This window comes from Hipposideros armiger, unplaced genomic scaffold (genome assembly GCF_001890085.2).
Source record: "Hipposideros armiger isolate ML-2016 unplaced genomic scaffold, ASM189008v1 scaffold_210, whole genome shotgun sequence".
Lineage (NCBI taxonomy): Eukaryota > Metazoa > Chordata > Mammalia > Chiroptera > Hipposideridae > Hipposideros > Hipposideros armiger.
In genome coordinates, this window is record NW_017731560.1 from 2,401,421 (window position 1) to 2,428,362 (window position 26,942).

The window sequence follows — 26,942 nt, forward strand, 5'->3', positions numbered from 1 at the left end:
ACAACTAGATTGAAGAACAAAACGACAGCAACTTGTCTGTTCCCCTTCCCCCAATTCCCCAGCACTGTTCCCATCCCCCCAATTTCCCAATAAAAAATCTTTTTAAAAAAGTAACATATCATTGCAAAACTATATATACTATAAAAGATGTATGAAGAAAAAGTCATGTCTCCATTCCTTTGATGAACATAGTGCTATATAAACAGAAATGAATGATTACTATTTGTTTTAACAAAAGTGCAATCATTTACCCTGTGATTTGTTTTTATCATTTACTGTATGATGAACATCCATCCAAGTCAACTGAACACACCCACACACACCCACACCCCCCCCACACACACACACACACACGGGGCCTGACAATTAAGTTTGCAAACTTGTTGCAATGATGCTGCTAACCTTTTATGATATCAGAGGAATTATTCATTATGGATTTGTACGAACTGAACAAACAGTTAACCAAGTTTACTATTTGGAAGTGCTGAAAAGGCTGTGTGAAAAAGTTAGACGGCCTGAACTTTTCACCAACATCATGGCTCTTGCATCACAACAATGCACCAGCTCACACTGCACTGTCTGTGAGGGAGTTTTTAGACAGTAAAAAAATAACTGTATTGGAACATCCTCCCTACTTACCTGACCTGGCCCCCAATGACTTCTTTCTTTACCCAAAGATAGAGGAAATATTGAAAGGAAGACATTTTGATGACATTCAGGACATCAAGGATAATATGGTGACAGCTCTGATGACTATTCCAGAAAAAAGAGTTCCAAAATTGCTTTGAAGGGTGGACTAGGTGCTGGCATCAGTGCATAGCTTCCCAAGAAGAGTGCTTCGAAGGTGACTGCAGTGATATTCAGCAGTGAGGTTTGTAGCACTTTTTCTAGGATGAGTTTGAGAACTTAATTGTCCAAATATGTATGTGTGTGTGTGTTTAATAGTTGCTTAATAATTGATAGCAGGAATGTACCATCGTTTATTGAACTCCTTTCCCTTTTAGGTGAACCTCCAGACTACAAATAAAGCTGAAACAAACATTTTGTACATTTATCCTTTTGCATTAGTGTTTTTATTCCCAAAGAAACGATTCCCCAGAGAGTGTGCTGAGTAAAAGAATATGTGTATTTTTACTATTACCAGACATTATCATAAGTATTTCATAAGAAACTTTTAACAACTTTCACACACACACACACACACACACACGCACGCACGCACGCACGTACACACACACACACACACGCACGCACACCCCAGCAGTGTGTAGGAATGGCTCTTTCCCTCCCATTTTCACAAGCAGGGGATTGTGTTTCCTTTCATTGTTTCTGCTTCATTTTGCATCTCCCTCAATTATAATGAAGTTAAGCATCTTTTCATAAGTTTATTGAACATCTGTATTTTCTCTTCAGGGAATTGCCTGTTTGTTATATATTGTTGTAGTCATTCATTTTCTTTACTATAAGCAAGCTATGTTAACCTTCACCTGACATACAGGCTGTATATTTCAGTGTATTGTTTCTCTTTGGGTTTTGTCTTTACTAATTTATGATGTACAAAATATGTTAATTTAATGGAGTTGAATGTACCAATATTTGTATGGCTTGTGACTTCTGGGTCATCTGTCTTAGAAAAGTCTTTCCTACTTAAAGATTATGAAATAGCATCCCAATATTCTTCTAATATTGTATTTAAGACATTAATCCATTTGTATATCGTTTTTGTACAAGGCATAAGAGGCTGACTTAGTTTTGTATCATGAATATCCAGTTATCCCAGCATCATTTATAAATAACCTACCCTTTGCTGATAGAACTATAACACCTCTTTTGTCATGTATTTATGTATACTTGGATCTATATCAGAAATTTCTATTTGCCCCAGTAATCTACTTGGCTATTGTTTATTATTATTATTATTATTATTATTATTATTATTATTCTCTTCTATGGGTCAGCAAGAGCTGAAGCAGTGTATAAAGTGCCACACTCACTTTCAAGGAGTGCCTTATTTCCTGGAAGAATGTGACTCATTATGATCCCTTTTCCTTCAAATCAGATAATTCTAATTACTGTTTACATCTTAGGTGTTAACAAGAATTTTATTCAACAAAATAATGCATATTATAGGAAACACAGTATCTGTACTTAGAGTGAACAATACAAAGTGAATGCTCAAACAATTTTATCACCTTGTGCTAGCGACATATTATGCCATCTCCTGAACACAATTTAAATTTACTGGTCTTGATGTATAAAAGTAATTTTTAATTGTGGTAAAATACACATAGTATAAAGCTTACCACCTTAAACACTTTTTTAAGTGTACATATCTATGGCCATATCCTGGCAATTTGAGGCCCAGCCTCGTGAAACTTTCGGGCATACCCAGGCCACTTCCAGTGGATTTTCTGTGCAGATTGCCTGACTTGACTCAAGCTCTAGACTTTCCTAGGGTCTCTCAAAGGTTCACGGAACCCAGACAAGCAACATCTGGCTTGAGCGTGTCCTGTACCTCTGGCTGAGCACCCTAAGCGCAGCACTAGCGGCAGTCGGCCTTGGTTCATGGCATGGCCTCTCAAGGTGCTTCCAAGCACAACATGGGTGGCAGCCATTTGTGGATTTCTTTGTGGCTCCTGCAGGGTGGCCCTGGGGAGGGCACAGTCTGTGTTGGATCCCCTCCAAAGTGATCCTGCGGCTGGTGCCCCCAGTGGCCAGCTTCAAAATGAGGTAGAGCATCACCCAGCTGCCTCCTAGAATGACACACCCAAGGGGCAGAAGGGGCAGGTACCACAGTCATGCTGAGGCAGATCCTGCTCTGTAGGGTCAGCCCCTGCACAACAACTCTTCCACTCTAGTCAAGGCCAGTCATCACAACCAGTGAGCCCAAGGGTCAGTCCCTCCCACTGATGTGCAATTATCAACCAAGGCTCAACTACAAGAGGAGGGCACACACAACCCACACAATGAACACACCTAGAGTGTGTGGCTCAGGTGACCAGAAAGACTGTGCCACTGAACCTCATAGCACACCTACTACATAAGGCCACTCTTCTAAGACCAGAACACATAGCAGCCCTACCTAATACATAAAACAAACAGAGGGAGGCAGCCAAAATGGGGAGACAAAGAAACATGTCCCAAATAAAAAAACAGAACAAAGCTTCAGAAAAAACTAAGTGAAATGGAGATAAGAAATCTATCAGGCGCAGAGTTCCAAACACTGGATATAAGAATGCTCAATGACCTCAGGGAGAACCTCAACACAGAGATTGGAAGCATAAAAATGGAGATGGAAACCACGAAAAAGGACCAGTCAGAAGTAAAGGATACAGTAATGGAAATGAAGAATACATTACAGGGAAGCAACAGTAGATTAGATGAAGCTGAGGATCCAACCAATGATGTAGAAGATAAGGTAGTAGAAAACACCCAACCAGAACAACAAAAAGAAAAAAAGAATTTAAAAAAATGAGGAGAATTAAAGGGGCCTCTGGGACAATATCAAGTGCACCAACATTCAAATTATAGGGAAACCAGAAGGAGAAGAGAGAGTGCAAGGAATTGAAATGTGAAGAAATGACAGAAAAATTCCCTAACCTGGTGAAGGAAATAGACATACAAGCCCAGAAAGCACATAAAGAGTCCCAAACAAGATGAACCCAAAGAGGCCAACAACAAGACACATCATCATTTAAATGCCAAAGGTTAAAGACAAATAGAGAATCTCAAAAGCAGCAAGAGAAGCAGTTAGTTACCTACAAGGGAGCCCCCATAAGACAGTCAGCTGATTTCTCAACAGAAACTTTGCAGGCAAAAGGGAGTGGCAGGAAATATTCCAAGTGATGAAAAGCAATGACGTGCAACCAAGATTGCTCTACCCAATGAGGCTGTCATTTAGAACTGAAGGACAGATAAGGAGCTTCCCAGACAAAGAAAAGCTGAAGGAGTTCATCATCACCAAACCAGTATTACAAGGAATATTAGAGGGACTTCTTTAAGATGGGGGTGGGGTAAAGGAAGGGTGAAAGGGGAAAGGATTAAAAAGTATAACTTGGTTGTTACACAGTAGTCATGGGTATGTAGGGTATAGCATAAGGAATATTATCAATAATATTGTAATAACTAGGTATGGTCCCAGAGAAGTACTAGATCTATCAGGGTGATAGATGAGAATAGGGTTGGGGGCAGGGTGAGAAAAGGTGACGGCATTAAGAAATACAAGTTGGTAGTTAATACAGTATGGGGAATATAATCAATGTTGTAAAGATCATGTAAGGTGCCAGATGTGCACTGGACTTATCAGGGGGATCACGTCATAGACTGTGTCCAATGTGCTATACACCTGAAGCTGAAGTAGAATATTATTGAATGTCAACTATAACTAAATACACAGGTATATATAGTCATAGGATGTGGAGTTCAACAGAGGGAAGATAATCAATGGTATTTTAACAGCTATGTAAGATGTCAGAGAAGTAGTAGGTTGGAGGTGGGTTATCACTTTATGAGGGGTTTAAATGTCTATTACCTTGCTTTGTACACCTGAAACTAATATTAAAAAAAATTTGTTATGGCTATTTTGCGTTGTTTGCATTTCCATGTAAATTTTAGGATCATCCTATCACTTCTATTGGGATTCTGATAGAGACTGATATGAAGTCATAGATCAATTTGCATATGATTGTCATCTTGGGGATAATGAACACTTCAGTCTATGAACATGGACTGGGTCTCCATTTATTGAGATATACTCTGACTTCTCTCAGCAATGTTTTGTAGTTTTCTGTGTACAACTCTTGTGGTTCTTTTGTCAAATTTAACCCTAAATACTAAGTATTTTATTCTTTTTAATGCTATGTGGATAGAATTGTATTCTTAATTCCATTTTGAGAAGGTTAATTGCTAGTATATAAAAATAAAATTGGGGCAGGCCAAGTGGCACAGTTGGTTAAGAGTTAGCTTAAGAATGCGAGCTCTGAGCAACAGAGCCACTGGTTCGATTCCCACATGGGCCTGTGATGATGTGTCCGAGCTTAGCTGCCACTGAGCTGCCAATAGGTGGCAGGATGTCTCAGCTGGTGAAAGCACATGATCCTAACCACAAGACTGCCTGTTCAATAGTGGGCTATGCCCACCTGTAACTAAGACTGAACTCGGCACCTTGAGCTGAGCTGTCACCCGGATGGCTCAGTGGGTAGAGTGAGTGCTCTTAACAAGAAGGCTGCCGGTTTGACTCCCGCGTGGGATGGTGGCTACGCCCACCTGCAACTAAGACTGAACACAGCATCTTAAGCTTAGAGTCCACGAGCTGCCGACGGGCAGCCAGATGGCCACTGGTGCCCTGCACAACTAAGATTGAAGAACAACAACTTGGCTAGTTCCCCTCCCCAATTTCTCAACACTGTTTACCTCCCCCAATTCCCCAATTGGCCTCTAAGCTCAAGGCGCTGTGTTACAATCTTAGAACCAGCAGCCTTGTTGTTAAGAGCACATGCTCTATCTACTGAGCCACTGGGGAGGCAGCTCAGCTCAAGGTGCTGAGTTCAGTCTTAGTTGCGGGTGGGCATAGTCACCATCCCATGCAGGAGTCGAACCGGCAGCCTTGTTGTTAAGAGTGCATGCTCTATCCACTGAGCCGTCTGGGCGGCAGCTCAGCTCAAGATGCTGAGTTCAGTCTTACTTGCAGGTGGGCGTAGCCCACCATCGAACAGGCAGTCTTGTTGTTAGGAACACTTGCTCTCACCACCTGAGCCATCCTGCCAACTGTTGGCTGTTCAGCGGCAGCTCAGCTCGGGCGCAGTGTCATTGGCCCATGTGGGAATCAAATCGTGGACCATGTTACTCACAGCGCGCTCTCTTAAGCTAACTCTTAACCAACTGAGCCACTCAGTTGGCCACTATAATTAATTTTTGTACATTGATATTGTGTTATGTGAATTTACTAAACTCACATATTATTTCTGGTAGGTTTTTGTGCATTCTTGATGCTTTCTAGAACAAAGGCAGTTTTAATTTTTCCTTTCCAGTTCAGGTACATTTAATGTCTTTTCTTTTTTTAACTTATTGCATTTGCTAGAAGATCCAATAAAATGTTTAAACAGAGCTGGTAGCGAAAGTGAACATCTGTGTCTTGTTAGCAATCTTAACAGGAAATAATATATTTCTTCAACGTTACGTATGATGTTACCTTTGGGTTTCTCATATATGTCCTTAATCAGATGGAAGAAGTTTCTTTTTATTCTCAATTATTTGAGCCTTTTTACAATATTGTAAGTGTGTGTTGGGTTTTATCAAATACTTTTCTGCATCTACTGAGAAAATCATGTGATTTTAATAATTTACTCTACTAATATTATAGAGTACATTAATTTGCAGTTGAGTATTAAACCAACTCTATATTCATGGAATAAATACCACTTATTCATAATATATCATCCTATTTATATGTTGTTGGGTTAAGTTTACTAATATTTTAAGTATTGTTGTATCATATTCCTGAGGGATATATATTAGTCTGTAGTCTTTTGTCTTCTGATGTCTTACATTTAGTCCTTACATTTTGAGTTTGTTCTTGTATATGGTGTAAGTAGGTGGTCCATTTTCATTTTTTGTCACGTGTCAGTCCAATTTTCCCAGCACCATTTGTTAAATAGACTATCTTTACTCCAATGTAAATTCTTGCTTCCATTGTTATAGATTAAATGACCATACATGGACGGGTTTATTTCTGGGCTCTCTACACTGTTCCATTGGTCTATGAGTCTGTGTTTATGTCAGTACCACACTATTTTGATTACTATAGCCTTGTAGCATGATTTCATATTGGGTAGCAATACCTCCCATTTTATTCTTATTTCTCAAGATTGCAGTGGCTATTTGGGGTCTTTTACGGTTCCATATAAATTTTAGGATTATACATTCTATTTCTGAGAAAAAAGTCCTTGCTAGTTTGATAGAAATTGCATTGAATCTAAATATTGCCTTAGGTAATATTGACATTTTAACTGTATTAATACTTCCTATCCATTAACATGGTATGTATCTCCATTTATTTATATCTTCTTTGATTTCTCTCTTCAGTGTCTTATAAATTTCTGAGTACAGGTCTTTTAATTATTTGGTTAAGTTTATTCCTAGATATTTTATTCTTTTTTAAGCAATTATAAAAGGGATTGATTTCTGGATTTCTTCTTCTGATAGTTTATTATTGGTGTATACAAATACAACTGATTTCTGAATATTAATTTTGTATCCTGCTACCTTACTAAATTCATTTATCAGTTCTAACGAAATTTTGGTGGTGTCTTTGGGATTTTCTACATATAGTATCATGTCATCTGCATATCATCACAATTTTACTTCCTCCTTTCCAATTTGGATGCCTTTTATTTCATTTTCTTGTCTGATTGCTGTGGCTAGAACTTCCAGAAAACTATGTTGAATAGAAGTGGTGAAAATGGGAAGCCTTGTCTTTTTCCTGATCTTAAGGGGAAAGCTTTTAGCCTTTCCCCATTGAGTATGATGTTTGCTGTGGGCTTATCATATATGGCCTTTATTACGTTGAGATATGATCCCTCTATTCCCACTTTGCTAAGAGTTTTTATTATAAATGGCTGTTGGATTTGTCAAATTCATTTTCTGCATCTATTGATATGATCACATGATTTTTATTTTTCATTTTGTTAATGTGATGTATTATGTTAATTGATTTGCAGATATTGAACCAACCTTGCATACCAGGAACGAATCCCACTTGATCGTGGTGTATGATCTTTTTAATGTGATGCTGAATTCGGTTTGCTAGTATTCTGTTGAGGATTTTTGCATCTATGTTCATTAGAGATATCGGCCTGTAGTTTTCTTTTTTTGTAATATATTTGTCTGATTTGGGGATCAGAGTAATAGTGGCCTCGTAAAATGTCCTTGGGAGCCTTCCCTCCTTGTGTATTTTTTGGAATAGTTTGAAAAGAGTTATTTATTCTTTTTTGAATGTTTTGTAAAATTCACCTGTGAAGCCACCTGGTCCAGGACTTTTGTTTGTTGGAAGCTTGTTGATTACTAATTCAATTTCTTTGGTAGTAATCAGTCTGTTCAGAGTTAGTCTTTCTTCATGGTACAGACTTGGTAGATTGTATGCTTCTAGAAATTTATCCATTTCTTCCAGATTGTCGAATATGTCGGCATATAGTTGCTCGCAGTATTTCCTTACAATTTTTTGTATTTCTGTGGTATCTGTTGTCACTTCTCTTTCATTTCTGATTTTATTAATTTGGGTGGTCTCTCTCTTTTTCTTGGTGATTCTGGCTAAGGGTTTGTTGATTTTGTTTATCTTTTCAAAAAACCAGCTCTTGGTTTTATTGATCCTTTGTATTATTTTTTTGGTCTCTATTTCATTTATTTCTGCTCTGGTCTTTATTATTTCCTTTCTTGTACTCCCTTTGGGCTTGTTTTGCTGTTCTTTCTCCAGTTCCCTTAGGTGTAAAGATAGTCTGTTGATTTGAGATTGTACTTGTTTAGATAGGCCTGCATTGCTATGAATTTTCCTCTTAGGACTGCTTTTACTGCATCCCATAGATTTTGGGTTGTTGTGTTTTCATTTTTGTTCATCTCGAGATAGCTTTTGATTTCTTCCTTAATCTCAGTGTTGACCCAGTCGCTATTTAGTAGCACGTTATTCAGCCTCCATGTATTTGTGTGCTTTCTGGATTTCTTCTTATAATTGATTTCTAGTTTCATAGCATTGTGGTCAGAGAAGATGCTTGATATGATTTCAATCTTCTTAAATTTATTGAGACTTGTTTTGTGTCCTAACGTGGTCTATCTTGGAAAATGTTCCATGTGCACTTGAGAAGAATGTATATTCTGTTGCTTTGGGGTGAAATGCCCTAAAAATATCAATTAAATCCAGCTGGTCTAAAGTGTCATTTAAGGCCACTGTTTCCGTGTTGATTTTCTGTCTGGAGGATCTGTCCATTGGAGTGTTGAAGTCCCCTACTACGATAGTGTTGCTGTTGATCTCTGTCTTTATGTCTGTCAAAATCTGTTTTATATATTTAGGGGCTCCTATGTTGGGTGCACAGATGTTTACTAGGGTTATGTCTTCTTATTGAATCTATTCCTGTTTTATTATGTTGTGCCCTTCTTTGTCTTTTATTGTAGTCTTCATTTTAAAGTATATTTTCTCTGAAATAAGCATTGCTACTCCAGTTTTTTCTCATTCCCATTTGTGTGAAATACCTTATTCCATTTCTTTACCTTCAGTCTGTGTGTGTCCTTTAATCTGAGATGAGTGTCTTGTAAACAGCATATGCATGGGTCCTGTTTTCTTATCCACTCAGCCACTCTGTGTCTTGACTGGAGCATTTAGCCCATTCACATTTAAAGTGATTATTGATCGGTGTATATTTATTGCCATTTTGTTATTTGTATTTCTGGTCTTCCTGGGTTAGCTTGTTTTCCTTTTTCTTCTGTTTCAAAAATCCCTTTTAACATTTTCTGCAATGTTGGCTTGGTGATAATGAATTCCGTAAGCTTATTCTTTCCTGAGAAGTTCTTTATCTCCTTCAATTTTAAGTGATAGCCTTGCTGGGTAGAGCAATCTTGGTTGTAGGCCTTTATTTTGCATCACTTTGAATATTTCCTGCCACTCCCTTCTGGCCTGTAGAGTTTCTGTTGAGAAATCAGCTGTTAGTCTTACAGGAGTTCCTTTGTATATAACATACTGTCTTTCTCTTGCTGCTTTTAGGGTTCTTCTGTCTTTGTCTTTAAACTTTGCTATTTTAAGTATAACGTGTCTTGGTGTGGACCTGTTTGGGTTCAGCTTGTTTGGAACTCTGCACTTTCTGGGCTTGCATGTCGATTTCTTTCACCAGGGTAGGGAAGTTTTCAGTCATTATTTCTTCAAATATATTCTTGATCCCTTGCTTCTCCTCTTCTCCTTAATGTATTCCTATGATGCGAATGTTGTTGCACTTGATGTTGTCCCACAGGTCTCTTAAATTATTTTCATTGTTTTTATTCTTTTTCCTTTTTGTTGCTCCATCTGGGTGATTTCTATTTCATCTTCTAAATCACTGATCCAATCCTCTGCTTCATCTAATCTACTGGTGATTCCCTCGAGTGTGTTCTTCATTTCAGTTATTGTATTATTTAGTTCTAACTGGGTTTTTTTTTTCCTATTTCTCTGTTGTTCTTTATTTCCTCACTAAGTTCCTTAAACATTCTTATCATCAGTGTTCTAAATTCTGTCTCTGTTAGGTTGGATACCTCTGTTTCATTTAGTTCCATTTCTGTTGCCTTACAGTTACGTCCACGATGTCCCCCCCCCCACCCCGCAATAACCCCTGACCTAACGAGGTCCTGAGGAAGTGTGTCTGAACTACCGAGACCCGGGGGAATGGTATCGGTGATCTCCCTTAATTATATAGGACGCGACCGAGACCCGGTGGAATGATATCGGTGATCTCCCTTAATTGTATAGGACGCGGTAGAGTAATGCTGTCCTGGGGGCTGTGCAGGCTGTATGAAGGCACAGTACATGTTGGAGTACAGTGGGAGCTGGTTAATGGAAAACAGCCTTAAGGCACGTGACACAGGGGTCTTTGAGTAATGCAGTTTCACTTCCTTGAAATTTTCTCAATAAAAGCCTTGCAACGACCCGATTCGGGGCTCAGTCAGGAGGCTGATGCCTCCTGGTCCCGCTTTAGCCTTATCTCCGTCTCTTGTGCTCTTTCACTCTGCGTCGCCCCACTCACTTCCCAATGCCCTTGCCACACAGGACGTGACACATTTCTAGAGGTTTCTTCTGATCTTTTACTTGGGACATGTTTCTTTATTTCTTTATTCTGGCTGTCACTCTGTGACTGCTTCGATGTGTTAGATAGATCACCTATGCCTCTCAGTCATTACTGGGTGCTCTTGTAATATGTGTCCTTTATATTCGGGTTGCACAGTCTCTGTATTCTCCTGTCCCGTGTGTTCCAGGGGTGTTGCTGTTGAAGTTGACCTTTAATTGCTTTTGGCTTGTCAGAGGGTGGGACTGACCCTCAGAATGATCAGCTGCATGAACTAGCTCTATTCACAGTGTATGAGATGCTGCGTGGAGGTTGATACCCTCACAAGAGGCTTGGCCACTGTGGGTTCTTGTACCTGTGGAAAATGTCCTTTGAGAGTGCCACTGTAGGTTCAACCAGGTAGTACTCTGGTTTTGTCTAATACTGGCCTCTGGGTGTATTGGTTCTGGTGTCTCTTAGGCAGGGCTCCCACTCAGAGCCTTTTCAGACCTGCCTGTTCCCGGTCCGTGGCTACCTGGTAGGTGCCTCAAGGCTGTACGCAGGTGGTTGCTGCCCGTGCTAAACCTGGGGTCATGTGGGGATGGTCTCTGTGTGAACTGAAGCTGGCTTCCCCCTTTATTGGTCCTGAGACAGTTTAGGAAAAGGCCTAGGGCCCCCTAGGCCTGTTGACACCTGTCAGATGCTGGTAAGGCCCACCTATTGAAAGAGGCTCTTTAGGGGTGTGTGTCTGGCTATTTGACCCAGTGTTGAGGGTGCCTCTGCAATGTGGCACAAGCTTGGCAGGATGGAGTTCAAGTGATGTTATGCGACGTAATTGGTAGTTTTTAAGACATTAATGCAGATTCAGGTCTTACACCAATACCTGGCCTGTGACTCCCTTGTATAGCATCCCAAGGGCACTACAGCTAGCCTCCACCTCCTGCTCACAGATTCATGAAACCTACTCCTGAGTGGCTGTGGTGCAGTTTTGTGGTCACTGACCACCATGATGATGACCCCAGGGCTCTGCAAACCACCTTCTGTTGTAAAAAAACTTTTCCACAGTTTGTGGGGGTGGGGCCAGTCACCCTGGCACTCAGATTGCCCCTGGCAATGCAGTTGTAGGTGGGCGAGGTGGTGGTACAGGTGTGTAAAGGCTGTGGTCAGTAGTTTCTAAAAACTCAATGTAGTCTCAGCTCCTGGACCAGTGCTAGGTCCATGTCCAGTTCATAAAAAAAAAACACAGCAAGGCAACCAAGCAACACCAAAAAACAAATACACTTCCACAGAAACTTGATAAGCAATGATCAGACAGGAGAAACAAGTATATAAAAGAGACACAAACACAAACACAAGAACAGGAGAACAAGACAGAAAAACAGTGGCGAAAGCAATATCCAGATAAACAATTCTGAGAAACAACGACAAAAACAAAACAGATGAAAGAAAAAAAGGAAAAGGAACAAAAAGATGAAAGACAAAGACAAGGAAAAAAAATAATAATAAAGAAAAGGGGGAAGAAAAAAGAAAAAGAAAAAAAGGGGAAAGGAATAAAAAGCTCTTTGCCCACTTTATACTGCAGACCACTTACTCAGCAATAGAGAGTCTCTGGGCTACCAGCACCAGCTATGTTGTGGGGAAGGGCTCAACGCATTATGCACCAGTCTCCCTCTCAGGCTTGCAGTGAGCTTCCCACCATTAGCTGCTATGGGCTCTGGAACCATGCTCACCACCAAAAATCCTCACAGGCTATTGCGGGCTGTCTGCTGCTGCTGCAAAAAACCCCTCTGTGGCCTGCAGCGGTGGGGGCCAGGCACCAGGGGCTTAGGGTGCCCCTGGCAACACAGCTCTAGCTGGGCGGGGCAGGCCCCCAAGGCACCATGGGATGTGGTCAGTGGCCCCCACCAAGTCAGAGCAGCATGCACTCCTCCACTGGCAACCAGCGCACACAAACATGCCAGGAATGCCCTGGTCAGATCACGCAGGCGCACAGCTCACAGCCCAACACTCCCAGGAAAACTCCCAGTCTCAGCCTGTCCCAATCAGCAGCTCACAGATCAGGCCGAGCAGCCCGAAAGCTAATCACCATTCTGGTAACTCTGCACGCGCAGTGCAGAGAGCGGGGACCCAAGGCTGCTCATGCACTGCTGCATCTCAATAAGCAGCCTGTTTGAGCCTGAACACACCCGCCAGGCGTTTCCCTAGCTATGGCAGCACAAGCAGTGCGGAGGGTGGGGATCTAAGGCCGTATGCGCGCGCACACACACACACGCACTCCTGTGCTAATTCCAGCAGACCAATGAGGTCGCAGACCTGATCCTCTATGGGAGGGCCCAGCCTAATCAGAGCTTTTTTTGACATGCCCCATTTATATCTTTTTTGCACAAGATTCCATTATTTCCTTAATCCATTTACAAATAAAAAGTATTTTCTACTGAAGAATATGGTGGCAAACATCAATAAATAATAAAGAAAAAAATCTTACTGTAATAGATATGTATGATATTGGGGGGCAAGTGAGGCGGCGGATTGGGGGGAGGGGGGTTGTCACCTCGAAGGGCAAAAAGTATAACTAGTGCACTGTGTTGTACAGCTGAAACTAATTCTAAGAAATGTGTATTTCACAATAAAAAATAAAAACAAAATAAAGAAAAAATCTTAAGATACGGGAGGAGAAAGCTCTTCAAGGAAATTGGAAAGTGCTTCAGTTGCAATCTTAAATGAGATCCACAGCAAGCATACATTGCATAAAAAATGTCTATTATGAAAGGATGAATATGAAATGTCTATATAGAAATGTGTCACTCCATGTGAGGCATTATTTTGAATAGAGTGAAGAGCACTAAGTAGGCCCAATTTGGAGGCTTAGAAAAGTTGTCTGTCCCACAAAATAAAAGTATCAATGCTAAGACAGAAAATGAAATCAGAATCTTTGTTAAGTGGGATGGCTAAAAATTCTGTCTTCTAGGCTTTGAACTTCAAGTATTTTCTTCTCTCTTGAACTTGGATGTCTCCAATTTATCCCTTGAGGCAGAAAACTTGATGTCAAGGGAAAATATATAAAATGCTGAGTGAAGAAAAGCAGAAATGAATAGGTTAGTTAAGTGGAAATTTAATTTCTGAAAGACAAAGATTCCTGAGGAGGGTAGATGGTTAAAGATTTCATTTTGATTTCAGATGAAAAACAAAAGCAAAAGTATAGCAGTGTGAGCTAGTTTCCTCAAACTCGACAAAATGCTAGACAGCCATGTTTCTTGGCTCTTTTGTCTCTTTGTGCCTTTTTTTTTCCAGACTGAAAGGTTGGGAGAAGAAAGTTGAGGACAGGGCCTGCTGTCATATCTGGAGCACTACTGCTATCATGAGTAAATAGTTTTCTAACATCCTAAGTTGTTACAGCTTCATCCTTTGCGAGGTCAAACAATTAAGAAAGGTCAAACCCATGAGGGGGTAGAACAGGTTTGAGTTCCAAGCTGGACCATCTTTGGCCATTCCCCTAAGGCCTTACAAGAGACTTGGACATGGGCAGTATCTGGATGTAGAGCCTGGAGAGTGAGGGGCCCAGAGTGAGCCAGCAGCTCTCAGGAGGTCCAGGCACAGGAAGTCATGAAGCGGAACTTAGGTTTCCTCCCAGTATGGAGAGGAATAGAGGAATCCACCCAAAGATAAATGTAGGCTTTTGTGGGATTTGTCTCCTGTTCCTGACCCTTGCAGCAAGAGTTAGCAGGCTTTCATGTGGCGAGCCAGTACCATGGGGCTTCGGTCCCTTGTGGCTCAAGTATCAGAGCAAGATGGACAAGCTTGTTCTAAGGGAAGTTTACTAGCATCTTGACTTTTTTAATTTTGATGAAGTTCATTTATCTTTTATTTTGTTGTCTGTGTTTCTGGTGGCATATCTAAAAAAAAAAAGATGAAATCCAAGGTCATGAAGATGTGCTCCTATATTTTTCTTTAAAGTTTTATAGTTTAACCTTTTACCTTTATACCTTTGACCTATGTCATGTTTTGCACTTGGTATGAAGTAAGGGTCTAAAGTCATTCTCTTGTATATGAATATCCAGTTGTCTCAGCACCATTTGTTAGAGACTATTCTTTACTCATTTAATGACCTTGACAACTTTGTCAAGAATCAATTGACTATAGTATAAGGGTTTATTCTGCACTCTCAATCAATATATTGATCCATATGTCAATTTTTATTTGAGTACCATACTACTTTGATTACCGTAGCTTTGCAGTAAGTTTTGAGATATGGAAGTGAGTCCTCTAGCTTGGTTTTTCCTATTCAAGATTGTTTTGGCTACAGAGGTCTCTTGCAATTCCATACAAATTTTTGTATTACTCTTTCCATTTCTGTAAAAACAGTTGTTGGGATAGTGACAGAGAGTGCACTGAATGTGTAGATCTCTTTGGGGAGTATTGTCATCTTAACAATATTTAGTCTTCCAAACCATGAACAAAGGATATCCTTTTATTTATTTAGGTCATCTTTAGTTCCTTCAGTAATTTTCAATGAACTAGTCTTTAATTTCTTTAGTTAAATATTGTCCTAGGTATATTATTCATTTTGATACTATTGTAAATGGAATTGTCTTCTTTATTTTTAGATTGTTCATTGTTAGTATGTACAAAGAAAACTGATTTCTGTGAGTTACTTTTCTATCCTGTGTTAATTGCTGAATTTTTTAATTAGCACAAATTTTATCTTTGTGGATTTCTTATAATTTTCTTTATATATATATTCATGTTATTTGTGAACAAACATAATTTTACTTCTTTCTTTCTAATTTGAATGCCATTTATAGATTTTTATTGACTGATTACCTTGGCTAAAATTTCCAATACAGTGTTCAATTGAATTGGAAAAAGTGGACATTCTTATCTGGTTCCTGATCTTAGGGGCAAAGTATTTAGTCACCATTGACCATATTATCAGCTGTGGGTTTTACACAAATTTCCCTTATCATGTTGAGGAAATTCATGTCTATTTCTAGTCTGTCAAGTGTTTTTAGTTTCTTTTGTGGAGGAATACAGAGTTAAAGTTTCCTACTCCACCATTTTCATTGATGTCATATTTGCCACCTGTTTTGGCATTTCTAGAAACAATGATGTTTCTTTAAAATATAACTGTTCTGGGCCGGCCGAGTGGCTCAGTTGGTTAAGAGCTCGCTCAAGAGTTTGAGCTCTGAGCAACAGCTGTTCGAGTCCAGCCCGAGCTGAGCAGCCGCTGAGCTGCCAACAGGTAGCAGGATGGCTCAGCTAAAAAAAAATAAAAATAAAAATAAAAAAATAAAATAAAATATAACTGTTCTAACAGCCATGTATAAAGAAGTAAAGCAAGATCACAGGTAATACCACCTCCAAAAGACAAGGACTTTTAAAATGTAGGTTAATCTTTACTCCTTTTCACGGTTTTTGGTATCCATCTGTTTATGTACATCTGCTCCACTCAAAGATCTAACCTTTCTTTGCTTGGCTGGGTGATTCTACTTATTTTCAGGTCCTTATTCCAAGCAGTGGGCCTCCAGACAATTGGGGCCTTCAGCAAGTACAGTTCCTCGTGCTATATGTCACCTGGTAGGCCTTACAAGAAAGAAGCTGTAACAACTTACAGTGTTTTGAAACTATTTCCTCACAATGGCAGTAGCGCTCAAGAAATACCCATAAATCCTGCTCACTTCTTTCACCTATCCAGTCTGAAAATTCACCACCAAGAGACAAAGGTGCCAGAAAATAGGCTGTCTTTCATTTTGCCCAGTTTAGGGAAACCTGCTCACACAGCTGTGCTTTTGATTTCAGTTTCCATCTGAAATAAATCTGAAGTCTAAAACTATTTAACCACACCAACCATCTTGTTTTTCAGAAATTAAGTTTCCACCCAAACTAGCCTATGTGTGTCAGCTTTTCTTCATTCAACATTACTTGTCTAGCATTTTCACATGGCATCAAATTATCTACTTCAGGTGATACGTTAGATGTATCTAGGCAGAAAAGGGAAAAGAAATTTCCTGAAGCCTGTAGAAGGCCAATTCACAAATTCAAGTGGTCCTTGACCCGGCCCTTTACCTAGGCAACCATGTAGTCTTCCATTTTCTTGCCTCATGTGTTAAATAATTGTCAAGTGCCTGGCAAGAGTTATCAGAGAAGGCCTAGATAGCTCACATCACTATATACTATACACTGCTCCACATGGCATGTCTCTAAACTCTAATCAGAAGTTATGCAGGGTTTTGTCTCATAGTTTCATTATTTAACATTAGAACATAGCATTTTTGCATGTCATTAAATATTTTTCAACTTCTTAATATGACAGCTTCTTGAAAATCTCTTAAAATTCACAAATCTTTGAAGGATAAATAAAAACACTTGATCACAAATCCTACTTTCCTGAAGCAACCACCATTAGCAACTTGATAGATACATACATTCAAATATTATATATGATTGATCATGAAAGCTAATACTATTTAAATAGATAAAGCCTCATGAAGGTGCTCCCCTATTTGCTCAAAGGAGTGTTCAAAATACACAAACAGACACATAGATGGACAATCACATCAAATCTTCAACTCCATTCTGGTCACACTGTAGGTAAAATTTACTGCCAGAGATATTTCACTCAATATTAGGTAATGGGAAACTTCCAAAGGCATTAAGTACTCATGAGGTAACTGATAATACCTTAATGCAGATAAGTTTTATAAAATTTCTTTACCATTGTTCAAATCCTAACAATATTATAAGCATCTGGCAAATAAATGCAAAATTGAACAATTATGAAGTAAATGAGGGACATGCTCTATCACAGAAGCTCAATAGTAACTCAAAATTTTGATTTATTGCATTCTGAATATATATATATAAACTTGAAAGTACACCTCAAAAACATTGTTTTAGAAAGAAAGGCACTGTTAGTTTTTTTGTTGAAACTTTGAAACATACATCTCAACGTGAATATTGATTCTATAGAATACATAAATATTTTAATGTTTGGTTCAAATTATCACACATGTTAAAAACAGATTTAAAACACACTTTGTTTTGCCATTTCCTTTACCTATTGTTAGAAAATTTATGCTTTGATCCTTAAGGTCCGGCAGTTTCTTTTCTCACAAAATCACAAGCAGGGAATATCTCTGCCTATCAAGACAAAAAGATTGAAATTCAGGCACTGTGAGGGCTGAAAGGAATATCTAGTGTAGCTCAAATGAATGGATCCATAAACAAACAAATGATGGACCCACTGACCCCCCACACTATCCACTCTTGCAAAGCATACATCAATGAGACTCCTTGGCTTTACCAAGGAAGGTCTTGGGCTTCCAACCGTTGCCAAACACATAGCCTCTATTAAAGACAGGCAGCAAGAAGGGCCGGCCGAGTGGCTCAGTTGGTTAAGAGCTCGCTCAAGAGTGTGAGCTCTGAGCAACAGCGGTTCGAGTCCAGCCCAAGCTGAGCAGCCGCTGAGCTGCCAACAGGTAGCAGGATGGCTCAGCTAAAAAAACAAAACAAACAAACAAAAAAAGACAGGCAGCAAGAGATCAACACAACAGTCTTAAGCCTGCAAAATTCCAGGGATACGACCAACCAAATTTCTAGCTTCGGGTAAGGGATACTGTCTTCATACATGTGGATATACTCTTCCAAGTCAATGGTCAGGTCAAACTACTCCTCCATAGGAGGAAATCCAGCTTAAACTTTCTCCCCAAATCTACTAGAGATGAATCTAGAAAAGGTAAGTTAGAGGTCATTTCTCTCTTTTACAGGACCTACATCCATTAAGACATGTTTCCTACAGGATCTCCAAGGCACTACTGCATACAAATGGCACCAATGTCCACACACCATTAGTGAACTCAACTATGACCGGCCTGAGGGAGAGCTAGGCACAGGTGAGGATGTAAAAATACCCAGCAATCTTCCCCTGGTATTGATGGAAGCTCACCTTTCAAAGTGGAATTCCTGCCTGAGTCATCAGAATCCAGGAGGGGTCTACCTAAAGATCTTGAACCACTGGAAGGTCACAGCAGAGCACCAATCCAACATTACTTCCTTTATTTAAGAATTCACATAGTGACATGAAAGAGTAATAAGAATGCCATGAAGAGAGAGGCACCCATATTTTAGCCAGTCTTCTTGATTCTACGATTATGAGTCATGAGGTATCTAGAGATCTCCATACCAAAAGGGTGGATGTCCTGTAATGTCATTGAGGAATCTTCCTCGGGAACTACCTATGAAGCTGGCATAGAGAATAACACTAACAAGCATAAGGTAAATAAGGGTTTCCTTGGGCCTAAATAATATCATCCTTCTCAGGGGAATACCAACCAAGAACACCCTTTCTGTCCTCCCTATAAGAGCTCAGATGACATCAGGATCCTGTCAGGACAAAAAAAAAATTAACCATGAGCTTTAGAGTGAGCCCGCAAAGCCACAGGAGTGGCTAGCTATTGGGCTCAGGCAATTTATTAAGGCCTTTCATTATATTCATGGTTTTCATCCAATGGAGCAATTCCAGTCTCCTAGAAGGTGTCCTGGTCCACGTTGGCATGCCAGTCTATCCCCTTTCCTTCTATGCAGGCCCTTTGTGCTCCAGACAATGGTAATCTACATTTTTGGTGTGCCTCAACTCCATCAATGACATTGGCTATATATGGTACTTGGCATTGGCCTGTCCACTGTGCTCTGTCACTTCTGCCATAATGGGCCCAGTCCCAACACAGTGATAGCCAGCCTGCCTAAAGCCCTAAAGGGCATATTCGCAAGACAACTGTCCCCAGGGTTTGCACTTGGCTCTAAGTCTAGCCCACACTGTTAAGAAACTGAGGGTCCACCTCCCTATTAACTGTGGCTGGACTTCCTGGAAGCAGCTGGCTGGGTCCTAGCCTCCTGACTAGCAGATACTACGCCAAGACCCAGACTTTGTCCACTGTTCCTGCCAAGCCACAGTGAAAACGTTAGGGAGTCCAGGCTGTGTCCAAAACCTGTTTAGCCTCCCAAAGGCCCGCTCTCCCTCAACTGCTTGACCTTACATAGGGTAACTACTCACAGCTTGGGATTTATGAAACTATTTCTGCATGATGGCAGCATTGTCCCAGAAAAGCCAACTAGCTCTACTTCCAAGCATTCTTCTCCCGGCTTTTGAGTTTGAAAAAATTCCATGAAGAGACAAAGACATCAGAAAAATATGGCTGTTTTGTATTTTGCTCAGTTTAAGGAAACTTGCTTTTGGTTTCCATGCAATATCAAACTGAAATCTGAGCCATCCTCTCCATCAGACATCTTTTCTTTTCCAGATTTCAATTTCTACTTGACCAACTATTATAATACATAATATAGCATGTCATTATAATTTATATCTACAGAGTGCCAAAAAAAATACACATTTTAAGAAAGAAAAAAACTGTATTAAAATTATCCTGATAATAACCACTTTGAGCACCTCTTGCAATTGCAGAAGTCAAACGTCACTAGTATTCATTCATTTTTTGTCATCAGTATATATTGTGTATTGCAATTTTAATAAAAATTTTTGTGGGTTTTGCCAATTTGATTATAATGTGACTCACTCTGGATTCCTTGTGTTTATCTTAAATAGAGTTTGTTGAGCTTCTTGAATGTTTACACTCGTGTCTTTTATCAAATTAAAAGTTTGGGCCATTATTTCCTCAACTATCCTTTCTGTCCCTTTGTCTCTTCCTTCTGTAACTCCCATTATGTGTGAGATAATATATTAGATGATGTCCCCCAGGTCTGTCTTCATTTTTCTTAATTTGTTTTTCTTTCTGCTCTTTAGACTGGATAATTTCAATTGGACTAGTTTCAAGTTCACAGATTCATTTTCCTGACTATTTGAATCTGCAGTTGGACTAGTCTGGGGAATTTTTCATTTCAGTTATTATACTTTTGAGTTCCAAAATCTCTATTTTTACTTTTTTAAAACTTCTACCTCCCTATTGATATTCTCTATTTGGTGAGACATTGTTCTTCTGGTTTCTTTTAACTCTTTGTATTAATTTCCTTTTTCCCTTTGAGCACATTTAAAAGAGTTGATTTGGATTTTCTTTTTTTTTTTTTTTAAAGATTTTTATTGGGGAATTGGGGGGATGGGAACAGTGCTGGGGAATTGGGGGAAGGGGAACAGACAAGTTGCTGTCGTTTTGTTCTTCAGTCTAGTTGTGGAGGACGTTGCTTCACTGGCCCAAGTTGGCACCATCATTGCGCTCTTCCCGGGCAAGGCAGATCAGTCGCCGGCTTCTGGACGGCCGCTCACTGCAGCTGCTGGCCGCTCACGCTGGCTGCTGGCTGCTCACGCTGGCTGCTGGCTACATACGGTAGCCCATGGCAACCCACTGCCACAGGGACTGCAGCCTACGCCGTCGCCAGCGACTCAAGGCAACCCAGCTTCAGGTTGAGCTGTTGTTCAGCATCTTAGCTGTAGAGGGCAGTGTCACTGGCCCTCATATGTGGGATCCGAACCGGGGCCCTCTGGCGTCCCAAGCCAGTTTTTAACCATCGCGCCACTCGGCCGGCCCGATTTGAAGTTTTTTCTAATAAATCCAATGCCTAGGCTTCATTCTGTAGTTTCTGTTAATTCCTTTTTATCCTGTGAATAGGTCATATTCTTGTTTCTTTGCATGTCTCATTTTCCTATTGTTGAAAACTGGACATTTTAAATATTACAATGTATAAATGCTGGAAATCAGTTTCTATCCTGCTCTCCCCATAGGTTTAGTTGGTGGTAGTTGTTGTGCATTGGTTTTTTTGTTTGTTTGCTTGTTTTGTTTTTTGCTCATTTAGTGACTTTTTTCAATTATTTTTATAAAGACTATACACTTTGCCATGTGTGGCCTCTTATGTCTGTGTTTTCAGTAATCACTTAGTGTTCAGCACAGACTTTCTGTAAATATCTAGAGCCTAAGAAAAATACTCTCAGTCTTTACAGATTGATTTTGTGTTGGGGAACTTTTTGGGTGATTACCCAGGGTGTTCACAACTTTAACTTACCCTTCACTTCCAGCTTGCAAGGAGCCTAAAGACTTGTGAGACATGAGAGTTTAGGTCTCTTCAGGCCTTTTCTAAGCAGCTGGCCAGTCCTGAGTATGTCTGAATTTTTCTTGTTTCTCCAGTCCATGGAGGAACTTTTTAAATTCCTTATTCCCCCCACATACCTCCTTTCACAATCTCCTCAAACCTATGCTTTTTATATCTGTGTATTGCTTGTCCTGACTATTGTCCCTTGCCCAAGACTTCTCTGGCCAATACTTGTGTCTTTAAAGTCTTTGAGTAAATGCCTTTCTGGAAGACGCCCCAGCCCTAGAAACACTTCCAAGTAAGTCAAAATAAAGGCAAGCTCGTGTATCCGTTGTTTAGGGGACCTCCAGACAAGTCAAAATGAACCACCACAGTTATTTGAGAATAAGGTCCGTATTGCTCCCTGACATTATAAGGCAATGTGGTGATTGGGGGACGGTTGGTGGGCAATTTAAAATGCCAGAGCCCTTTGTCATTGCAAAGTTGTGACTTTTTCCTTCACCAAGCCTCCCTTGGTTTTTGTAAGTTTTCAACTAGATCTAAAGTTCTATAAAAATGGATTCTAACGCTTTTTATCACATCATTAGTTGCTTTCATGAAGGGATGGGGCGCTGGAGTTCTCTACTTTATCATCTTCATTGATGTCACTTTTGCTACCCATTTTTGCATTTCTAGATATAATCGTCCTTTACAATGTACCCACTACAACAGCCAAGTATGAAGAAATTAAGCAACGTCATGGGTAATGCTACCTTTGGCAGGGAAAGATTTTTTTTTTATTAAATTATTTTTTGTTATGAAATACACATTTTTTAGAATTAGTTTCAGCTGTACAACACAGTGCAATAGTTATACTTTTTACCCCTCGAAGTGACAACCCCCGTCCCCCAATCCGCCGGGCAGGGAAAGATTTTTCAATGTGTGTTCATTTTCAAAACTTTTCAGTGTTTTTGTTCCCCATCTGTTTGTTTGTTTTTTCACATCTGTTCCCTTAGAGATTTTAACACTTCATGGTTTGGCTGGGTAATTCCACTTTTCTTCAGACCCTATGAACAACAAGCAATGACGTTTACATATGTGAGTATACCTGAGAACTCCAGAAAGCACACCTGCTCCTGTTATATGCTACCTGGTGTGGCCTGTCCTTAGAGTTCTGACACTGCTGGCACAAGAGATCCATGCCTCCATAAAACAAGGATAGTGCTTAGAAGCCTGTTACCTCTTGCTCAAAGGAGCAGGAACAGTAGACAAAGTCGCAAAAGAGACTGCATTTGTCTTTCAATGGATTTCTCTAATCCTGTCCGGTGGGTGGAGAACTAGGCCTCACCCATGACTTCCTGTGCCAGGACCTCCTGGCAGCTGCTGGCTCAGTTCTAGTTCCTCACTCTTCAAGTTGTACACCGAGATCATGCCAATGTTCAAGTCTCTTTCAAGACCTTAGAGAAGGCCAGGCGGCTCTGCTTGGCTCCAAGACTGTTTTAACTTCTCATAGGCCTGAACTTCCTCAACTTTTGGCCTCACCGGAAGAAAGCTGTAACAACTTAGGGTGTTTTGAAACTATTTCCTCAAGATGGCAGTAGTGCTCCAGATATACAAACAAGTCCTGTCCTTGCACTCCCAACTCCCGCCCAACCAGTTTTAAAAAAATAACAAGAGACAAAGATACCAGGAAACTCTGCTACCTTGTACTTTGCCCGGTTTTCAAAACTTTGCTCACACTGTTGTCCTTTTGCTTTTGGTTTCCATCCGAAGTCAAAACTGAGGCCTAAATTATCCATCCTCATATCAGGCATCTTCTTTCTCCTTGACCTAGAGCTGCTCTTCTTTACTCAGCTTTGTATCTCATGCATTTTCCCAAATTATCAAGTAGTCCGCTTTTGAGGGAAAGTCTCAAGGAAAAAAGCCTAAAAGGAAGAAGAAAATTCTGGAACATTAGGGCAAGATTAGGGCATTTCTAGGCAACAACAATTGCTAACAACTATTAAGCAGTTACAAGGTACCAGTGAAATTTCCAAGGATCTTGATAAGGATTTATATTCCCTGCTTAATTACCAAATTCATTATTAAAAACAAATCATTTTTATATTCTTATAAAGCATTAATGCTTATGCCAAAATTAAAATATGTATAGACATGAGGCATAAAAGTACAAAGATGCAAAAAGTCATTTGATAAAGTTGCGTTTTAACATATAAGTTCAAAATCTATGTAAAGCCTGACTCTAATTTCCTTAAATGAAAATAACTAAATATGAATATTTACTTTGAGCATCAGGTTTGAGTCACTGAAACATTTACTAGTGAACTCTCCTGCTAAAAAGACATTTAAAAAGAAAGATGCTGTAGAGGCCTGACCACCGCATTGTATTTCTGAAACTGATGTTGAATAATACTGTATGTCAACTATAATTATATATACATACAACCTCGGGACATGGAGTAGAGTGCGGGAACGGATTCAATGGAATTGTAATAGATAAGCCTGATATCGGGGGTGGGAGGGCAATAGATGGGGGGGGGGGGGTTGTTACTTTGTGAGGATGAAAAGGGTAACTATTGCATTGTTCTGTACACCTGAAACTAACAATAAAAATAAAAAAATTAAAAAAAAAGAAAGATGCCGTTTTGTTTACACTCTAAAATACAGTAACACCCCCCCTTATCCATGGGAGGAGGGGGGAATATGGTCTAAGACTCCAAGTGGATGCCTGAAACTGCGGATAGTACCGAATCTGTTTTTTCCATACATCTGTACCTATGATAAAGTTTAATTGATAAATTAAGCACAGTAAGAGATAACAACAATAACCATCAATAAAATAGAATAATTGTAACAATATACTGTAATAACAGTTTATGTGAAGGTACTTTCTTTCTCTCAAAATTTCTTATTATACTGTATTCACCTTTTCACTTAAAGGAAGCCTTTTACGGCTTCTCTTTGGCATGCCCGAATTGTCAGCATCACTACTCTTGTGCTTTGGGGCCATTAAGTAAAATAAGTGTTACGTGAACACAAGCACTACAATATCATGACAGTCAATCTGATACCTGAGAGGGCTACTAAGTGACTGATGGGCGGGTAGCATATGCAGCATAAATACACTGGACAAAGGGATGATTCTGCCCAGGCAGGGCAGAACGAGATTTCATCACACGACTCAGATGACATGCAATTTCAAGCATACCGTTTATTTCTGGAATTTTCCATTTAATATCTTCGGACCACAGTTGACCAAGGGGAACTGAAACCCTGGAAAATGAAACCAAGGATAAGGGCGGAGGACTACTGTATGTGAGCCACAAAATGGAGGACTCCTTAGGAGCCTGAGAAGTGAGCCATGTCAAAGACCACAAGGTCTAATGGCTACAAATCACCTCCTGCAAGCTTTGAGATTCCAGCAATTTCCTTTCCTCATGCATGGATCCCTGAAAATTGAGACCTGCACCGGAAAACCAGAAAATGCAAAAAAATTGTATAGACAGATATTGGCTGAAGAAGAGATCTGCAAACCTTGGTCTAGTAGAAACAGAATTCTTAAAAAGAAAAGATGTCCGATGAGGGTGGGTGGTTTTAGGGTGCATTTCTATTTCCAATGGAAACCAAAAGCGAAAGTGCAGCACTGTGAGCAGGTTTCCCCGAATTGGGTTTGCTGCAAGGCAGACAGATTTCCTGGTGCCTTTTTCTCTAGGCGGCGTTTTTTTTTCAGACTGGTTGGGCGGGAGAAGACGACCTGGTGCTAGGGCTGGTTGGCTTTTCTGGCGCTATACTGCCATCATGAGGAAGTAGTTTTACAAAACTCAACGCTATTAAGCATGAATTCCCACAAGATCTAGCAGTTCAGAAAGGTCTCGTTAATCCAAAGGCTGAATGGGCCCTGACCAAGTTGGACCTCCTTTACATGAACTTGGAAGCATTCCAGGAGCTCTGGGCAAAGGGAGAAGCTGCTGAATGAGTTGGCAGGGCTTTTCCTCTCACTGTGGGCAGGTCTAGAGGAAGGCACTCAGAGCCCATGCAGAGCTTCTGAGCATTTGTCTCCTGTCCCCGCCTCTTAGTGAATGAGGCAGCTGGGCTGACACAAGATGTCCCTGTACTCTGAAGCCTGGGCCCCCTTGTCAGCAAGGTGAGAGTTAGAGTCAGGGATGGGAACCTCATTCCATGTGACATCTAACAGCAGCCAGTCTGCAATCTGGAGTTCTCAGGGACACCCAAAAGTCTGATGTCCCCATTGCCTGGAGCAAGGATGGCCTGAGGAAAAGCAGTACATGCCACTCTGCCAAGCCAAGCCAGTGTACTTCAGACCATCAGCAGGAGTGCAGATGTACACAAAGATGGAAACCAAGAAGGTACAAGAAGGCCTGGAGGTATTTTCTGAGCCAAGCAGGTAGCAGCTTTGCAGATTTTTCTCCAGGGTGCAGCATGAAGGCCTACCCACTTAGAGGGCCTGCTCTCGATTTCATCTCTCATTGGGGACAGAAATGGGTTCTTCAGTAGTGGGTTCGCCCTCTAAGAAAGATGAGACCCTTGAGGCTTGGGATCTAACCATTCATTTAATTCTGTTATTATCAGAGGATAAAATTTGCACACATTTCAATTCTTTTAAATGTGTTCAGTTTTGTTTTATGGCCTAGAATATGGTCTTCATTAATGAATGTTCCATGTACACTTGAAAAGAATGTGCATATTCACTGTTGTTACATGGAGTATTATACAAATATCAATGAGGTCACGTTAGTTGATAATGTTGCTCAGGGTTTTTATATCTACACTGATTTCCTGTGTACTTGTTGTTCGTTGTATTACTGAACGAGGGGCACAGTTGGAGGTGAAATTTCTACCTATATTTGTGAATTAGCATACTTGTTTTCAGTTCTATCATTTTTTGCTTCATACATTGTGAAGGTTTTTTTTGAAGAGCATAAACAGTTAGGTTTGGTATGTTTTCTTGGTGAATTGGTCCCTTCATTTTTCTTTGATTTTCCTCTTTATCCCTGGTAATTATCTTTGTTCTGAAGTCTGTATTATCTGAGATTAGAAGAGGCACTAAGGCTTTCTTTGTTTCTTTTGTTTTTTTTTAAAGATTTTATTAGGGAATTGGGGGAGGTGAACAGCACGGGGGAATCGGGGAAGGGG

The 26,942-nt window shown here is 40.1% G+C and overlaps 1 long non-coding RNA gene across 6 annotated transcripts in view; it reads right to left on the reverse strand.

Moving 5' to 3' along the window:
* The window catches only part of LOC109388881 (uncharacterized), a 63,576-nt gene that overhangs the window by 30,682 nt on the left and 5,952 nt on the right, over positions 1-26,942 (reverse strand). The window contains exons 2-4 of one of the 6 annotated variants that reach the window (XR_002125280.1): positions 24,997-25,061; positions 23,527-23,713; positions 17,830-17,912 (exon numbers count right to left, since the gene is read on the reverse strand). This is a non-coding gene — a long non-coding RNA (uncharacterized LOC109388881). Of the gene's footprint in view, positions 1-17,829; positions 17,913-21,290; positions 23,714-24,996; positions 25,062-26,942 lie in introns of those variants that run through there. The other 5 variants (XR_002125278.1, XR_002125281.1, XR_002125277.1 and 2 more) reach the window with 5 other exon arrangements.